General features: G+C 53.6%; 1 long non-coding RNA gene across 1 annotated transcript; it reads left to right on the top strand.

The window, feature by feature from the left end:
* The first annotated feature begins 799 nt into the window (after positions 1 to 799).
* On the top strand, positions 800 to 11,935 carry LOC118015791. The gene is made up of 3 exons (XR_004680701.1): positions 800 to 1,059; positions 11,105 to 11,157; positions 11,553 to 11,935. It is a non-coding gene; the product is annotated as an uncharacterized LOC118015791 (long non-coding RNA).
* Positions 11,936 to 14,806: the final 2,871 nt, after the last annotated feature.

The following is a 14,806-nucleotide window of genomic DNA, read 5'->3' as shown; positions in this document are numbered from 1 at the left end:
GCTGGGGCTTCAGCCAAGAGTTTCTGGATTGGTACTTTCTTTGCCCACTCTCCTGCTCTGCGGTCCCACTGACGGGCATCTCCTTGGCAGCTGGGATGAGACCTGGCGGGTGGGAGTGGCGCCTCCCAGCACAGCCCCTGGCTTCGAGTGCATGTTCCTCAGACTGGAGAGGAGAGGAATTGGGGTTGGGAAGGCTCTCTTGCTGCAGGGACACCCCGGCTCCCATGACAGGCTGGGGGAGTTGTGGACACATTGCCATGGTAGACAATGATTTCAGAGGGGGATGGTGCAGAGCGGGGCGTCTCAGCACGGACCCGCCCTCCTCCAGGCTCAGGTGGGAGCATGCCACCCCCCCTCCACCTGAGACACCCTACCCGTTCCCTGTCCAGACGGCTCTGGAGGGCCTGGGCTGGCCATGGCACCAACGCTAACATGGACGGAGGGTCCGGCCTCCATTTAGAGATAAAGTAGGGGGTGGGGGATGGGCAGGAAGGAGGCGACTGGTTGTGATGAGCATGGGGTGTTGTATGGAAGGGATGAACCGCTGAATTCTACTCCTGAGACTAGTGTTACACTGTATGTTAGCTACCTGGCATTTCAATAGAGACTTGAAACTACAACAACAGAAAAGATAGGTAGGCTACTTATAATGGAATATTAGCCAGCCTTATAGAGGAAGGAAATGCTGGCAGGAGCTACAGCATGGACGAACCTCGAGGACTTTAAGCTAAATGACAGAAGCCAGGTGCAAAGGGATAAACACGTAATGACCGCAGTCACAGGAAGTGACCTAGAGCAGTCAGGGTCACAGAGGCAGAAAGGACAGTGGTGGTTGCCAGGGGCTGGAGGAGGAGGAGGAGACAGCAGTTAGTGTTTAATGGGTACTGAGTTGAAATTTCGCCCGTGAGAGTAGGAGAAAGACCCCCGCGGGCACACCAGCCTGTGGCCAGGGCAGCACAGCCAGCCAGAGAGGGAGCTCTGGGCGCCCGGCCCCGCCTCTCATCTTGGACATGGAGCAGGTCGCAGCCTGAGTCAATGCCACCCTGCGGTGCAGAGATTGTAAGGTGATCACCTCAAGGGGCCGGTGTGAAGATGAGTTGAGCTCATGCTCCCAGCATGGTGCTGGGCTGCAGGGCAGAATTAAATATATACAAAAGTGATGCAGAATCAGTGCCACCACGTGGGCCCTGTAAGAAGAGTTCACTCTGTCCGCTGTGGGAGTGACCACAATGTTTCAGGATGCTCCTTGAAGTAGGTGCCGTTTGTGTGAAGGGTAGAGAAGGATTTCAACAGGAGGTCTCGAGGTGGGGCTGGCATTTCTGGTGGAAGTTACAGCTTGAGTAGCAATCTGCAGGTGGGGGGAGGTCTGACCTCTTCTGAGAACTTGCAACGAAGCTCATGTGGCTGGAGTGGAGGACTGAAGATAATCAGTGGGTTCATTGCTTTGCAAATCACAGAAACTCAGCTCAAAGGGAATGTTTTGCTCATGTTATCAGAAGAGTGTGGAAGATGAGCTTCAGGCACAGCTGGATCCAGGATTCACTCTTATTCCATCTCCTCGTCCTGCTTTCCTTGCACTGGCTTCCTTCTGAGATAAATGAATAACTCGGGGCTTCCTTCCCTCCTGCTTCAACCTTAGTTGGGGAAGAACATTTTGTTCCCAGTAATCCCAACCCAAGTCCCAGGGCTGACCCTGATTGACCCAGCTTCCATGTCAAGCCATCCCTGAGCCATGCCAAGCTCAGAGCTATTGTCTGAATTGAGGCTTGGGCCCACCCCTAGATCTCGCGAGTGGGAAGGTGTCAGCCCTGCCTGGACAACACAGCCGCGAGTGGGGAGATGGACAGTTCCTCAAAGGAAAGCCAGGATGATGTTTCCAGAAGGAGGGATAAGAATGTTAAGCAGGCAAAAACACCAGACATCCTCTGTAGGTAGCAAGAGCTAAGGCTGCAAAGATAAGCCCTCCTCTAATTCATACTGCCACCCCCCCCAACTTTTCCTGCCTCTCCCTCTTAGATCCAACAAGATGTACTCATTCGCGCCTCGTTGGTTCCTCTCTGCACATGTTCCCAACCTCCCTGGATGCGGGGCGTAATCTGGTCCCCATGAGAGATGCCAGCAACACCTTCTGGCAACACAGCATCTGCCAGGGGCCACCCCCACTCTCACCGTGGCTACGTTATTGGAGTCAATGGGGACGGGTGGCTGGGGGTGCGTGGGTCACAGGCTGACCCTTTCCTCTAGTCCCTCCAGCCTCCCCCTCCTGCCTGTGAGATCCTCAGCCTTCTGGGAGAGCATGCGACGTTCTGGCCCAAACCCACCTCCATCAGGTTTTTGAGCACAATCCCAGCAGGCTCTTGCGGGTGCTGCTGATATGCCGGCACCAAATATAGAACAGGCCCAGCCAACCCCACCCTTAATTCTGTAATTTGCTCGAAATCAGATGAGAACACTAGCCTGGGGAGACATTTTGTGATAACCCAGCCCGGCCCTGCTGGGTTTGCTCCAAGATGACATCAGTGGAGAGAAGCGTGCCTGTGGCTTCAGCCCCCTTCCCCGCATCATGTTCCCTTTTTAGCCTTCATTCCTGGTCCCAGTGGCCATCTGCTGCTGCCATCTCTCTCCCCTCCCCCAGCAAGTGCCTGAAAAACTCACTGGGGCCTGGAGGAAATGGGCCATTTACTCATTCATTCACCCTACAGATCATTGTTGAGCTGGGACTGTGTGTGCAGACACCGTGAGGTACTGGGGACAGGGACAGGGCGTCGCAGCCTGGCCCAGGGCACCCAGACTGCAGTCTCGGGGTGGGGGGGAGGCCAGCATGGCTCTCGGGAGGATCTGAGGCTTCAGGGACAAGCCTCTCAGGGCAGCAGGGCCAGGAGGGGTGTCGGGCACTACTTGGGGCGCAGTGGGGGGAATAGGGCCTCCGGGAGGAGGAGAGAGCTGCCCCAAGCGAGCTGCTGGGTGTGCAGAGCTCTTGAGAGACTTCTGACTCCTTGACCATGGCCATGGGCTCCTGTCCTGTCCGGAGGCTGAAGGTCGGGGTCGGAAATGGCCATTTCTCTCAGGGGAGGTGTGAGCACGCGGGTGCTTCAGACCTTCCTTCTCTGCCTACCTCCCACTTCCTGGAATAGTCTCTGTTCATCTCCATGGCACAGATGGTTTCAGCACCCGCTAACTTGGGGATGGGGGCCAATCGCTGGGGTACAGCGGTGAGCCAAAGCTACCCTGCAGACAGAAACGGAAGGATTCACAAGAAAATGTTGAATGGTAACTGCCTGTCATGAAGGCAAGGGCCAAGGGGGTGAGGAATAGCCGTGGAGCCGGCTGACTCCTGGGCGGGCGGAGGCGACCCCCAGCAGGAAGGCTGGGGGAAGGAGGAAAAGGGGAAGAGGGGGCCAGAGCACCGCAAGGGCCACGGGGGGTCAGATAGGAAGGGGCCAGTGTGATGCTGGTGGAGCTGGGAAGTGGGTGGGCCTGGCCGTGGGCCCTTGAACTTCATGAGGAGCAAGGAGGCAGCTCCCGGGCACCAGGATCTGAGGTCGCACTGTCAGCCTGGCTCAAGGCCTGCACACGCCAAACCCTGAACCCCGTTACACTTGGGTTTCAGATCAACAATGAATCATTTTTTAGTATGAGTATGTCCTAGCTTCTCCACGCTTAGACTAAAAAAAATGATCTGCTGCTTCTCTGAAATGTAACCAGGTGTCCTATTCTGGTTTTTGTTTCTTTGCTACCCCAAGCAACCTTTGGTGGGGAGGTGGAGACCGCTCCCGCTCCTCCTTGGGGTTGTCATTATCACCTCTCAGGCTGATGAGCCAGACGACTAAGACGGCCTGTCTGTTGCCACCCTTGTCTTCTGCCCTGCCCCCCTTCATCCTGCTCCCCGGGCTTCCCATGGAGGGAGCCACAGGGAGGAGGCAGGCCAAAGGGCCTCCTGAAGTCACAGTCAGGAGCAGAGAGATAGTTGGGACCTGCCAGTTTTAGGGCCCAAATTGGTTCCCTCAGTCCAGCCTCTGAGCCTTTGCCTGGGTCGTTGCCTCCTCCTGGCCCTCTGTCCTCACTGCACCTGCTGGTAGGAGGCCCAGCTCGTCCCCACTGGGAGACTGTGGTGACGGTCAGCTGCTAATCACACTTCCTATGTGATTGTCCCTGTCCCCTGTGGGGTGGGCTCCGGTCTTGTCCTTGTACAGATGGGGAAGCTGAGGTGCAGGGAGACTGGGTGACAAGGATGCAGACTCTGGCCCCGGCCGTGGGACTGCCCCGCCCTCCTCACCCCCAGAGGGCCTGGGCAGTGCTAAGCTCAGTGGCTTGGACTATTCCTGCCAATGACAGTTTCAGGCCACACGGACCCCATACTCCCCCCTCCCTACCTTTCGCTTTCCAATTATAAACCCCCGCTTCCTGCTTTAACCAGCAGGAAAGCAAGGTTTCCTGTTTCCTTTTAAAATGTCCAACTTGATTTTTTGTTGACTCCTGGTTCCTGAGGCAGGACCCATAAAGAATTCTTGATTTAAAAAAAAAAAAAAAAAAAGTCTGCTGTCTCCTGGGCTTCGGGGTTTTTATCATCTTGAGCCATTCAGGCTGCTTGGCCTGTGACTAGCACACCCCCATGGATCCCGGTCCTCCCTCCCTGGCCCATGACAGGGCCTCTGCCTTTGCTCATCCGTAGTCCCAACCAGTGCCAAGCGCCGCCTGGAGTTGGGCATCTCAGACTCTCCGGGGTTAATCAGGCTGATTGGTTTTAATCAGTTCCCTGCTGCCAAGAAAACACCAGGGAGCCAAGTGGGGGTGGATAGGGGAGAAAGTCTGATTCAGGGGGCACGGACTTGCTGTGTGTGCGTTGCTGAACGCTTACCCTCTCTGGGCCTGTCTCCTCATTCATGTAAATGGGAGGGGGACAATGTGTTTCTGTGATAATAGAGGCATTCATTCATGAGGCTTTTCTGAGCACTTACTACGTGTGCTAGAAAATGTTTTCGGCCCTGGGAGATATCCATGGACAAAAGGGACAAGGCTCTGCCATCATAGGCTTCTATTCTTTGGGGCGAGACTGAGGCTCTGGCCCTGAGGCTTGGGCCCTGTTCTGCCCATGGGGGAAACCACTAGGACGGGTGTCTATTTAAATGCAAAGGAAGTAAAATGAAATAAAGTTGAAAATTCAGTTCCAGGGCACCTGGGTGGCTCAGTCAGTTGAGCGTGTGACTCCTGGTTTCGGCTCAGGTCATGTCTCATGGTCATGAGATCCAGCCCTGCTTCGGGCTCCATGGTCAGCAGGGAATCTGCTGGAGAGTCTCTCTCTCCCTCTGCCCTTCTCCCCATTCATGCTCTCTTTCTCTCTCTTCCAAATAAATAATCTAAAAACAAAAAAGAAAATCCAGCTCCTCTGTTACGATGGCCACATTTCAAGCGCACAAGCACCCTAAGTGGCCCGCACCTGCACACTGAGTCGCGCTGGTGATGGCTCATACCCACCATCACAGGGGGTTCTGCTGGGCGGCGCTGCTGGGGACTGACATGGCCCATGCCCTCAGAGGGAGTGAGGACTGCTGGAGCGGACCGAGCCATGCTTTTGGAGAAACAATAGTCAGTGAAGGAAATATCTGAGCCCAGGTCAGGCCGCGGTGCAGAGTCCTCCCTTGGGAAATCTGAGGGATGATTCTTCCCGACAGAGGGAACAGCGAATGCAAAGGCCCTCGGCTGGGAGTGCGATTGCCCACTGGAGGAGAAGGGAGGCCCTTGTAGCTAGAGTGCATTAACCTGGAGAAGAGTGATAGGAAGGGAGACCTGTCAGGGGTTTGGGGCCAAATCGTTTGGGGCTCTGCTGGCCAGGGGAAAGACTTTGGTGTGATGGGAAATCATTAGCAGGTTTCCAGCTGGGGAGCGCCATGGTCTGGTTCACATGTTAACAGGACCATCCTGGTGGCTGTGTGGAGTGAGAGGTCAGGGGAGGAAGCCAGAGGCCGGTTAGGAGGCTGATAATCCTGATAATTATCACCAGACAGTAGCCATGGAGGCGGTCGGATTCTGGAAATGCTGTGAAGTAGAGCATCAGTCTTGCTGATAGATGAGAAGAGCAGAGTAGAGGAGAACCCTGAGGTTTCTGGACGGGGTGGTGGGCGGGAGGTGGGGGGACATTCGGGCAGGAGAGAATGCTGTTGAGCAGCCCATGAGGGAGCCAAGGTTCCGTACTGGCCAAGTCAAGTTTGAGATACGCATGAGACATCCAAGTGGAGGTGTTGGTGTGCTATTGTCCATCTGAGTCTGAATACCAGGGCTGGAGAAACAAATGCGGGGTGATCCGTCTGTAGATGGTATTAATGACCGAGAGAGTGTCACAGAGCACTTTGGGCTTAAATGGCAATTGCTGTCATTTCTCGAGTCCTGCTTCATATCAGACATACTATTATCTACCTTATCCTGTTCAGGCCTTGAGTCAACTCCAAGATGTAAGCATGATTACTTTCATTTTACACCTGAGGGAGAGGAGGCTCAGAGAGGTCAAGGTCACACAAGATTTGATCTGAATCTGTCTGGTTTCAAAGCCTTCGTGCCCTCAGCGGCCTGAGGAAAGTAATTGTGTGTCCTGAATTCTGACTGGAATGGGCTGACCAGTTCATTTGTGTTTGGTTGTTGAGGACCTCGGACGCCAGGCCACGGAGCTCAAATCCACGCAGAGGCAAAAATGTTCTCAGCAAAGGACCAGGGCCTCCTGGCCAACTGCCCTGGGTTATGTTTCCTCCCAAGACCTCATCCTCCTGGACTTTCAGCCCTTTGACACCCCCTCTGGGTCTGCCAGACAGCTAGAGGCCCAAGCAGGGAGAGAGGCCCAGGAGTCGCTATCAGCCCCTGCAGAAGCAAGCAGGGGGAGCACTGACCTTCCAGGCTCCCTGCTGCCCCGGAGACAGACAGCCCTTCCCCAGGACGGTCAGACTTCTTTTCTTCCTCCCTAGGTGTCCAGGGCTGGTGACAACTTTCCACATTCCCCCTTCCCAACCTGAGCTCTAAGACTCGTGAGACCCCAGAGCAGAAAGGCCCACAGGGATCATCTGGAACAATGCACTCACTCCCTATGGATGGGAAGACTGAGGCCAGAGAGCTGCATCTAGACCAGAGTCTGGGTCTCCTGCCTCCATCTCATGTCCATCTTCTGAGATCTCGGGGGACTGGAAACCTTTCTTTTCCTTCCCAGGGCTCCGAAACAACACGGGTGGTTCTCCGGGTGCTCCCTGGGTCTGCGGCAACAGCACCCCCCGAAGGTGGCAGAAAGGGGGCCCAGCCATCTGCGCTTGACCCAGGCCTCCCACCAAAGTTTGAGAACCACCAACTGTGGGCTGGCCTCCCTGTGTCGGATCCTTCACGCCACGTGTCCTTCATTCGAAATCTGCTGACTCCTTCCAAACAGACACGATCACGACATGTCCCCAGCTCCTGGAAGCAGACAGCTGTGGGCAGGCGCTGCTTCCGATCTGGCCCTGCCTCTGATTCTGGCCACGGTCTTGCCGCCCAGCTCCACGCAAGCGTGTCTGCCCTTCACGGAGGTTTTGACGGGCTTTGCTGCCCTGCCTCGAGCCTGCCTGTGCCCCCCACCCCCCACTGCTTCCTGGCCTGGCTGGGCCTTTTCGGGCACAAAGCCCCACACAGGCTGGAGGGGTAGGAGGAATGGTGCCCCTTAGGGTGAGCTTGGCCAATGCAGGGTGCAGCCAGAGCGCATAGGCTTCTGCTTCTCTCCTGGGCTGCGTGCTCCTGGTGGTCCCGTGGGTCAGAGCAACTCAGCTTGCCCCCCCCCCCCAGCATCCCAGGACACACTCCTGCTCTCTGGATCACACCCGCCTGCTAAGTGCTCACACCCAAATCTTGTCATAAGCTCTGCTTTCTGGAGACCCCAGGCTCAGACATGCCCTGTTACCGACTCATGTCCAGCTGTGGAGTGTCACTTCCTGCAAGGACAGAGGTGACACATGGAACAAGACAGACTGTGCTCCTCAGGGCCCTGATAACCAATGCACGGCAGTACTGGGGAAGATGGGACACCCTCCATGAGGCCTCCCTTCCTCGCCTTAGGGGTGAGGTTACTGTGATAGGAAATCAGATGCAAAGGAGATAGAGTGCCAAACTTTCTGGGAACGGAGATCCCCTCCCGTGTCCCTTTCTTCCACTTGTTCTCTCATCCTGTATTAGATGGGCTCCTCTCAACTCCCACCTCCGCAATCTCTAGATCCCCCGAATCTCTCTGTGATGACATAAATTGTGGTTACCACTTGCCGAGTGTTTGCTGCGACAGTGACTTCCAGAGCGAGACTCCCTGGGTTTGAGTCCTGGCCCTGCCACCCGTCGCTTGGGCAACAACTTCAGGCAAGTTGCAATCGGTCTGTGCCCCAGTGTTCACATTTATAACACGGGGACAATACCTCCCTCGTAGAATTGTTAGGGAAGAAATGTTAACATAGGTAAAGTGTTGAGAGCCATGCAGGGCACACGGTACAATATAAGTGTGACTGTTATAATTATCAAGTTGTATTATCACCGTAACCCTGTGGTCTAAGCACTGGCATCCAATTCTTCAGAAGGAAACTGAGGTTCAAGAGGTTGACTTGCCCAGGGTCACAAAGCTGTTCGGAGGCAGAGCTGGTCCTCGAACCCTGTCTGTTCCAGTCCAGAGCCTCTGGCACCAAGGGACTAGTTTTCTGGTACTCAGGGACTGAGTTGCAGCTTTAAACTTTCTTCCATCTTGGGGCGCCTGGGTGACTCAGTCGGTGAAGCGTCTGCCTTCTGCTCGGTCATGATCCTGGGGTCCTGGGGTCCAGCCCTGCATCAGGGTCCCCACTCAGTGGGGAGTCTGCTTCTCCCTCTGCCTCTGCCCCTCCCCCTGCTCATGCTCTCTCTGTCTCCCTCTAATAAATAAATAAAATCTTAAAAACAAAACAAAAGAATTTTCTTCCATCCTGAGGGGAGGGCTGGGCCCTGGTGGAGCCCCCCTGCCTGTGGATGGGCGGTATTTGACAGAGAAGACCATCCGGGGAGAATGAAGGGCTTCTGGGAGCCCTTGGGAGGCAGACCAGGCCCCCTTCCCCCAGACCCCACCCCCTTTCCCCCCAATCCACTTACCCATTCTCCCCAGCATCAGCTGTGGCTGGGTGGTGACGTCCAGGCTGCTGGGATCAGGGAAGGGATTTGTACATAACCGTGTTTCCAAAGCTGTATCCCAAGGAAAACTCATGTCCTCCGAGGCCTATGGGGGCTGAAGAATAGCCCTGTGGCTAAAAATGCTTAGAAAATGTCCGGGTGCCCCAACATGGGCCCTTTCTCCCCCCAGGACTTACAAGAACCTTTAATACAGCAATATGGGCCGGGACTCTCCAGAGCTAAGGGGAGGACACATGATTCCCAAACAGACTTCTGCAGGGAACCCTCTCTCCTAGGGACAGTCTTTCAGATTTGCAGAACTCGCTTTGGGCACAGCTGCTGTAGTGTTTGGCATACTCTACCCTCTTCCAGACGGACAGATTGCCTCAGCCAGATGGGGGCTTCCCTGGAGCGGGCTGCTCCTTCCTGGGAAGTCTGTTGTCAGCTCTGGGGAGAAGGTGTGAGTCACCCATCTTTGGGCTTTGGGCGCCAGCTCTGGGGTGCAGGGAAGGGGGTGTTCAAGGGGAGGGCCCGAGCAGCCCCTCTGGCCACAGCCCGGTGGCCTAGAAAGTGAACGCCACCTCTAAAGGCCGACCCAACGGTGGCTCAGGTTCTGCCCTGATGCATCCATGACTATGGCCAGGGCGCTTGTTAAAATCAAAATTCTTCCAGCTCATAGCCCCGGCACACCGGTTGGTAAATAATTTGAATATCCTCCTTGGTGTCAACTATCAGTCCCCATCAGGTGCTCTAGCATCAGAGGACGTGAGCAGAAGAGCATCAGACGAATGGTGTGAAAGAGGATACAGCACAGACCCGGGTCTCAGACCTTTCAGCCTCTTTCTCTGCCACTTCCTAGCTGTGTACCCCGGGGGGGGGGGTTCCTCCCTCCGAGTCCCAGGATTCTCATCTACGGCCTGGGTGTTCCGAGGGTAAAGGAGACCTGTGGCCAGCACAGGGCCTGGGCCCCCAAGAATGTCGCTTGCTTCTTGCTTCCTCATGGTGCCCAGGGCAAGATGCCGGCAGGGAGCAGGTGCCTGGAGAGACACTCCTCCTCAGTGTCCCTTGCCCAGAACAACCTCCTCATTAAAGGAGCTGCTCCACATCCCCATCTAATTACCCTCTAACTGCCTGCTCCCTGCTGGGCCCTGCCTACTTGCCACCTCCTGCCTGGCCAGGAGACCCAGTCTAATTGGAAGGCACTCAGCCAGGCGGGACCTCACTCCTGCTGGGGACAGCAGTCCGGGTGGCAGGCTGGCCCTGCCTGGCTCCCGCAGGCCACCTCCAGCTGAGGGGTGGGGAGAGTCAAGGCGAGTCTGGCTTGTCCTGAGTTAGTCACCCAGTGAGGGCAGGACGGGCCAGGGTGTCAGCTGAGCTCGCGCTGTTGGTGGCTCTGTAGAGGCTTATTTTTCTGGAAAAGCAATCTCAAGGAGTGGCTGAGGGTGCACACTTGGAGCCCAACAGACCCGGTTTGGTCCTTGCTTTCTGCTTACCAGCCTGTGACTTTAAAAGCCTCCTCTTGGGGCGCCTGGGTGGCTCATTCGGTTGAGCATCTGCCTTTGGCTCAGGTCATGATTCCAGGGTCCTGGGATCGAGCCCCACATGGGGCTCCCTGCTCAGTAGAGAGTTGGCTTCTCCCTCTTCCTCTTCCTGCCACTCCTCTTGCTTGTGCTGTCTCTCTGTCAAATGAATAAATAAAATATTAAAAAAATAAATAAATAAAAGCCTCCTCTTGTCCTCTGTTTTCCCCCTCTGAATGGGAATTCTATTGTGGGGAGGAAATGAGAAAGGGCCATAAAGGGTTTAACATAGAGCCCCGCCCACAGCGAGCCCTCCGTCGGTGGGCACTCTTGCAAAGGTGGCACACTCCTGATTACAGTCCACCTTTCAGGGTCAGAGGCCCCATCCGGGGCCCTTCATATATGTTACCCTACTTAATGCTCGCAACAACTCAATGAGGTCATTTGCTTTTTCACAGAAAGAGAAACCGAGATTCAGAGGTAAAGTGACGTGTTCAAGATCATCCAACCAGTAAGCAGAAGAGATCCAAACCCACTGCTCTTTCTGCATCCACTCCTGGCATTCATTCACACATAATTGGGTGCCTAGTGTGTCCCCTACTTGATTCTGGCAAGGAGTGACCTCCAGGCTTTTTGGTCACCTTCACTTTTGTGACAAACACTGGAGCTTCATTTTGCACCCCCTCTTCCATGCACGCCTCTGCCATAGGAGTGAGAAAGCTACACACTCCATCGCCCAGACTCTTTATAGCTAGGGATGTATCTGACAGTCTGGTTGGGGCAGTTGGGACAAGCAGTAGTGGGAAGAGGTTTGGCCTTTCAAGGAAAACTTCGAATTCCTGATAAAGAGCTCAAATTCCACTAGTTCATGGATCAACTTCTACTCTCTTCCTTCTTTACACGCAGACGTGAGTTCTGGAGCTGTTGCAGCCATCTTGTGACCAGGAGACTTCAAACATAAGGATGAAAACCAATAAGTTAAGGATGTCCAAGAAGACAGGTTGGAATTCTGGGTTCGTGGTGACATTATTGAGACCTGAACCACCACTTCAATCACCTTAACCACCCACCACCCACCGCTATTTGTTCAAGGGCTAAGTTCAGGCCAATGGTTCTCAAAGTGTGGTACCTGCTTGAACAGCATCATCAGGATCACAAAGGAATTTGTCAGAAAAGCACATTCTTGCCCTTCCCCCCACCACATGGATCTGCTCAATCAAAAACTCTGAGTGGTCTGGGTTTTTAACAAACCGTCTGAGTGATTCTTTTTTTTTTTTTTTTTAAAGATTTTATTTATTTATTTGACAGAGAGAGAGATAGCGAGAGCAGGAACACAAGCAGGGGGAGTGGGAGAGGGAGAAGCAGGCTTCCTGCCGAGCAGGGACCCCGATGTGGGGCTTGATCCCAGGACCCCAGGATCATGACCTGAGCCGAAGGCAGGCACCCAACGACTGAGTCACCCAGGCGCCCTCCGTCTGAGTGATTCTGATGCACACTGATATTTAGGAACCACTGGCCAAGGGCCTTGTTAATCCAGAACTTGTTGACTTGCATCTGAGTGCAAGTCTCCTTGATATTACATCTCTGAGCTTCGGCTCAAAGCTTTTTCTCTGCCTAGAATGCCCAATTTCCTCCTTCTCTGCCAGTCTTTTTTATTAAGTGAATTAATTTTAATCATAGAAACCCAGAATGGCAGAAAATTCAGCTGTTGCAATTTGGCAAGGTGCATGATTATTTTTCAGATTAGGCCTCGACCATCTCAGAGGGCTGGAGAAAAGCAAAAAGCTATAAAATTGTTCCATTAAAAAAAAAATATCCAGCTTCAGCTGGAAAACCCAGAATTGGTGTTTCTCTCTCTCTCTCTCTCTCTCTCTCTTTTTCTACATTAGACCAGAAGGAGTGATCAGCGAGCCCCAGTATCCTGACCTTCAGTGATCATGGTCCCTGTGGTCCCCCCTCCTGATAGGGCCACAGTCAGAGACTGGAGCTTGTCCACTGTGGCCGCCAGTATGTGGGGGGAGATGTTTTAGTTAGACTCTGCTGCATAACAAACCACACCAGATCTTGGTAGCTTAGACAATTTATGTTTCCCCTGGTTCTGTAATTGACTGGACAATACCACTGTGGCTGTGTCTGGGGTCAGCAGAAGGTCAGCTGGGGCCTGGGTCCATCTGGGGTGGTGGTGACACCAGATCCTTCTCTCTCCACATGGTCTTTCAGCCCAGACTTCTTCAAGGCCTGGTGGGCACAGGGCACAGTCCCAAGAGGGCCAAGACAGAAGCTCAAAGGCCTGAGACTCCTACATCTGTACTTCTGGCAGATTCTGTTGGTGGGAGCAAGTCCCAAGGTCAACTTACATGCAGGAGGATGGATTACCAGGCTCCATCCCTGCTGGGAGACAGGGCAGTCATGCAGAGAAGTGGGCATCCTGGCCTGGGAGGAATTTGCAGCCTCTAAAGAATGCCCACATCTGTCTTCCAGCCACAAATGATTCACTTTCCTTCCTCAGCAGGTTATGTGTAGCCTGCTCCCAAGACCTTCAAGGTTTCCTCCAGTGCAACACCAGGTTCAGCATCTGGAGTCTTGTGGTCTAGGTCAGGTCCGGATGTGGATGGTGCTCCCCTTCACCCCGGGCAACTGATCTACCCTCACACACCAGTTATGCAATGGTGAGACAAGATAGACTATTTCGTTTTGAAAAGGGAGGGACAGTAGACACATGGTGATCGCTGGTCTGTAACAATTCTGAAATCCAGCCAGGTGCTTGTGATCAAGTTCCTCTGCTCTGGGGAGAAAAGACATTCCCTGATTAGGGCCTGGTTCTGCCCCTGGGGGTGGCCTTGAGTCCATCATTCCCTTTGGCTGTTGGCTCCAACCCTGGGCTCTGCTGTCTATGAGATTCTCCTTGTCCAGGAGAACTATTTGCACTGAGTAGCTTTCTTGGCTTGCTTCCTGTTTGTGAAATTCAGAGGATTCTTTTCGTTTTGAACTATTTCAGTTCTTCTTAGTCCAAACTAGGGGTACTCTGGTTAATATGATTATCTCAAATGTTATGGGTTTCTTATGAATCATACCTGGGGATACTCAATGCCCCAGAAGCCACATCATTCTTTTTGAGACAGATCTCTCTCTACCTTGGGTGCACCACAGTTCAGCACTTGTAAGAGTCTTAGAAACCCTTTTCTACAGCTGAGAAGGCTTCACAGCAGTGCCTTTGACCATTTTGAGGTCTTAGTAAAGGGTCTTACAGGGGCACCTGGGGGGCTCAGTCGGTTAAGCATCTGACTCCTGGTTTTGGCTCAGATCATGATCTCAGGGTTGTGAGATTGAGCCCCATGTCGGACTCCATGCTCAGTGGGGAGTCTGCTTGAGAGTCCCTCTCCCTCTGCCCCTCCTCCTGTTCTCTCTCTCTCAAATAAATAAATATAATTTTAAAAAAAAAGGGTCTTACAGTCACATCCTTGATTTATTTTTACCCTGAGGCCATTTTGTACTCTGAGACTCCTTTACCAGGAGAGACTAGGGATAAGAAATGGTTTTATTGGGGTGTCGGGGTGGCTCAGTCAGTAAAGCGTCCAACTCTTGATTTCAGCTCAGGTCATGATCTCAGGTTTGTGGGATTGAGCCCCACGTCGGGCTCCGTGCTCAGCGGGGAGTCCGGGATGGTCTCTCTCCCTCTCCCTCTGTCCCCCCCACCCCCCGCTCATGTTCTCTCTTTCTCTAAAATAAATTCAAAAAAAGAAATGGTTTTATTTTTCAACTCAGTACATTGTGGTGGTTTCCTTTTGCTTCTAAATTCTGCTGCAAACTGAACAGAGCTCTCTTCGGCTCATTTCTCTATTCTTATATCTTATCGCACATGGCAAAGGAAGTCCATTGGCGGTCTCCTCCACACTGGGCTTGGAAAACTACTTCGCCAGACACGTAAGTTCATTTGGTACATTTTCTATCTTCCAAGTATCGGCAGGTAACAGTCTTGCCACTTGTTCTGCCACGATGCAACATGTCCCCTTTCCCCAGGCTCCAGGAGCAATTTCCTCCCCATGGTTCCAGCTCCCACCGGTCATTCCATCACTGTCCTTCCAGCCTCCACCCGTCTCCAAGGTCCCAGCACCTGTGCATACGAATTAGCTCTGGGTTATGGAAACAGCCCAGGCATC

The sequence above is a fragment of the Mirounga leonina genome, unplaced genomic scaffold, assembly GCF_011800145.1.
Source record: "Mirounga leonina isolate KUSES-001 unplaced genomic scaffold, KU_Mleo_1.0 Mir_166, whole genome shotgun sequence".
In the NCBI taxonomy this organism is placed as follows: Eukaryota; Metazoa; Chordata; class Mammalia; order Carnivora; family Phocidae; genus Mirounga; species Mirounga leonina.
Note: the sequence above shows the minus strand (reverse complement) of the source record. Positions and strands in the feature narration are given on the sequence as shown.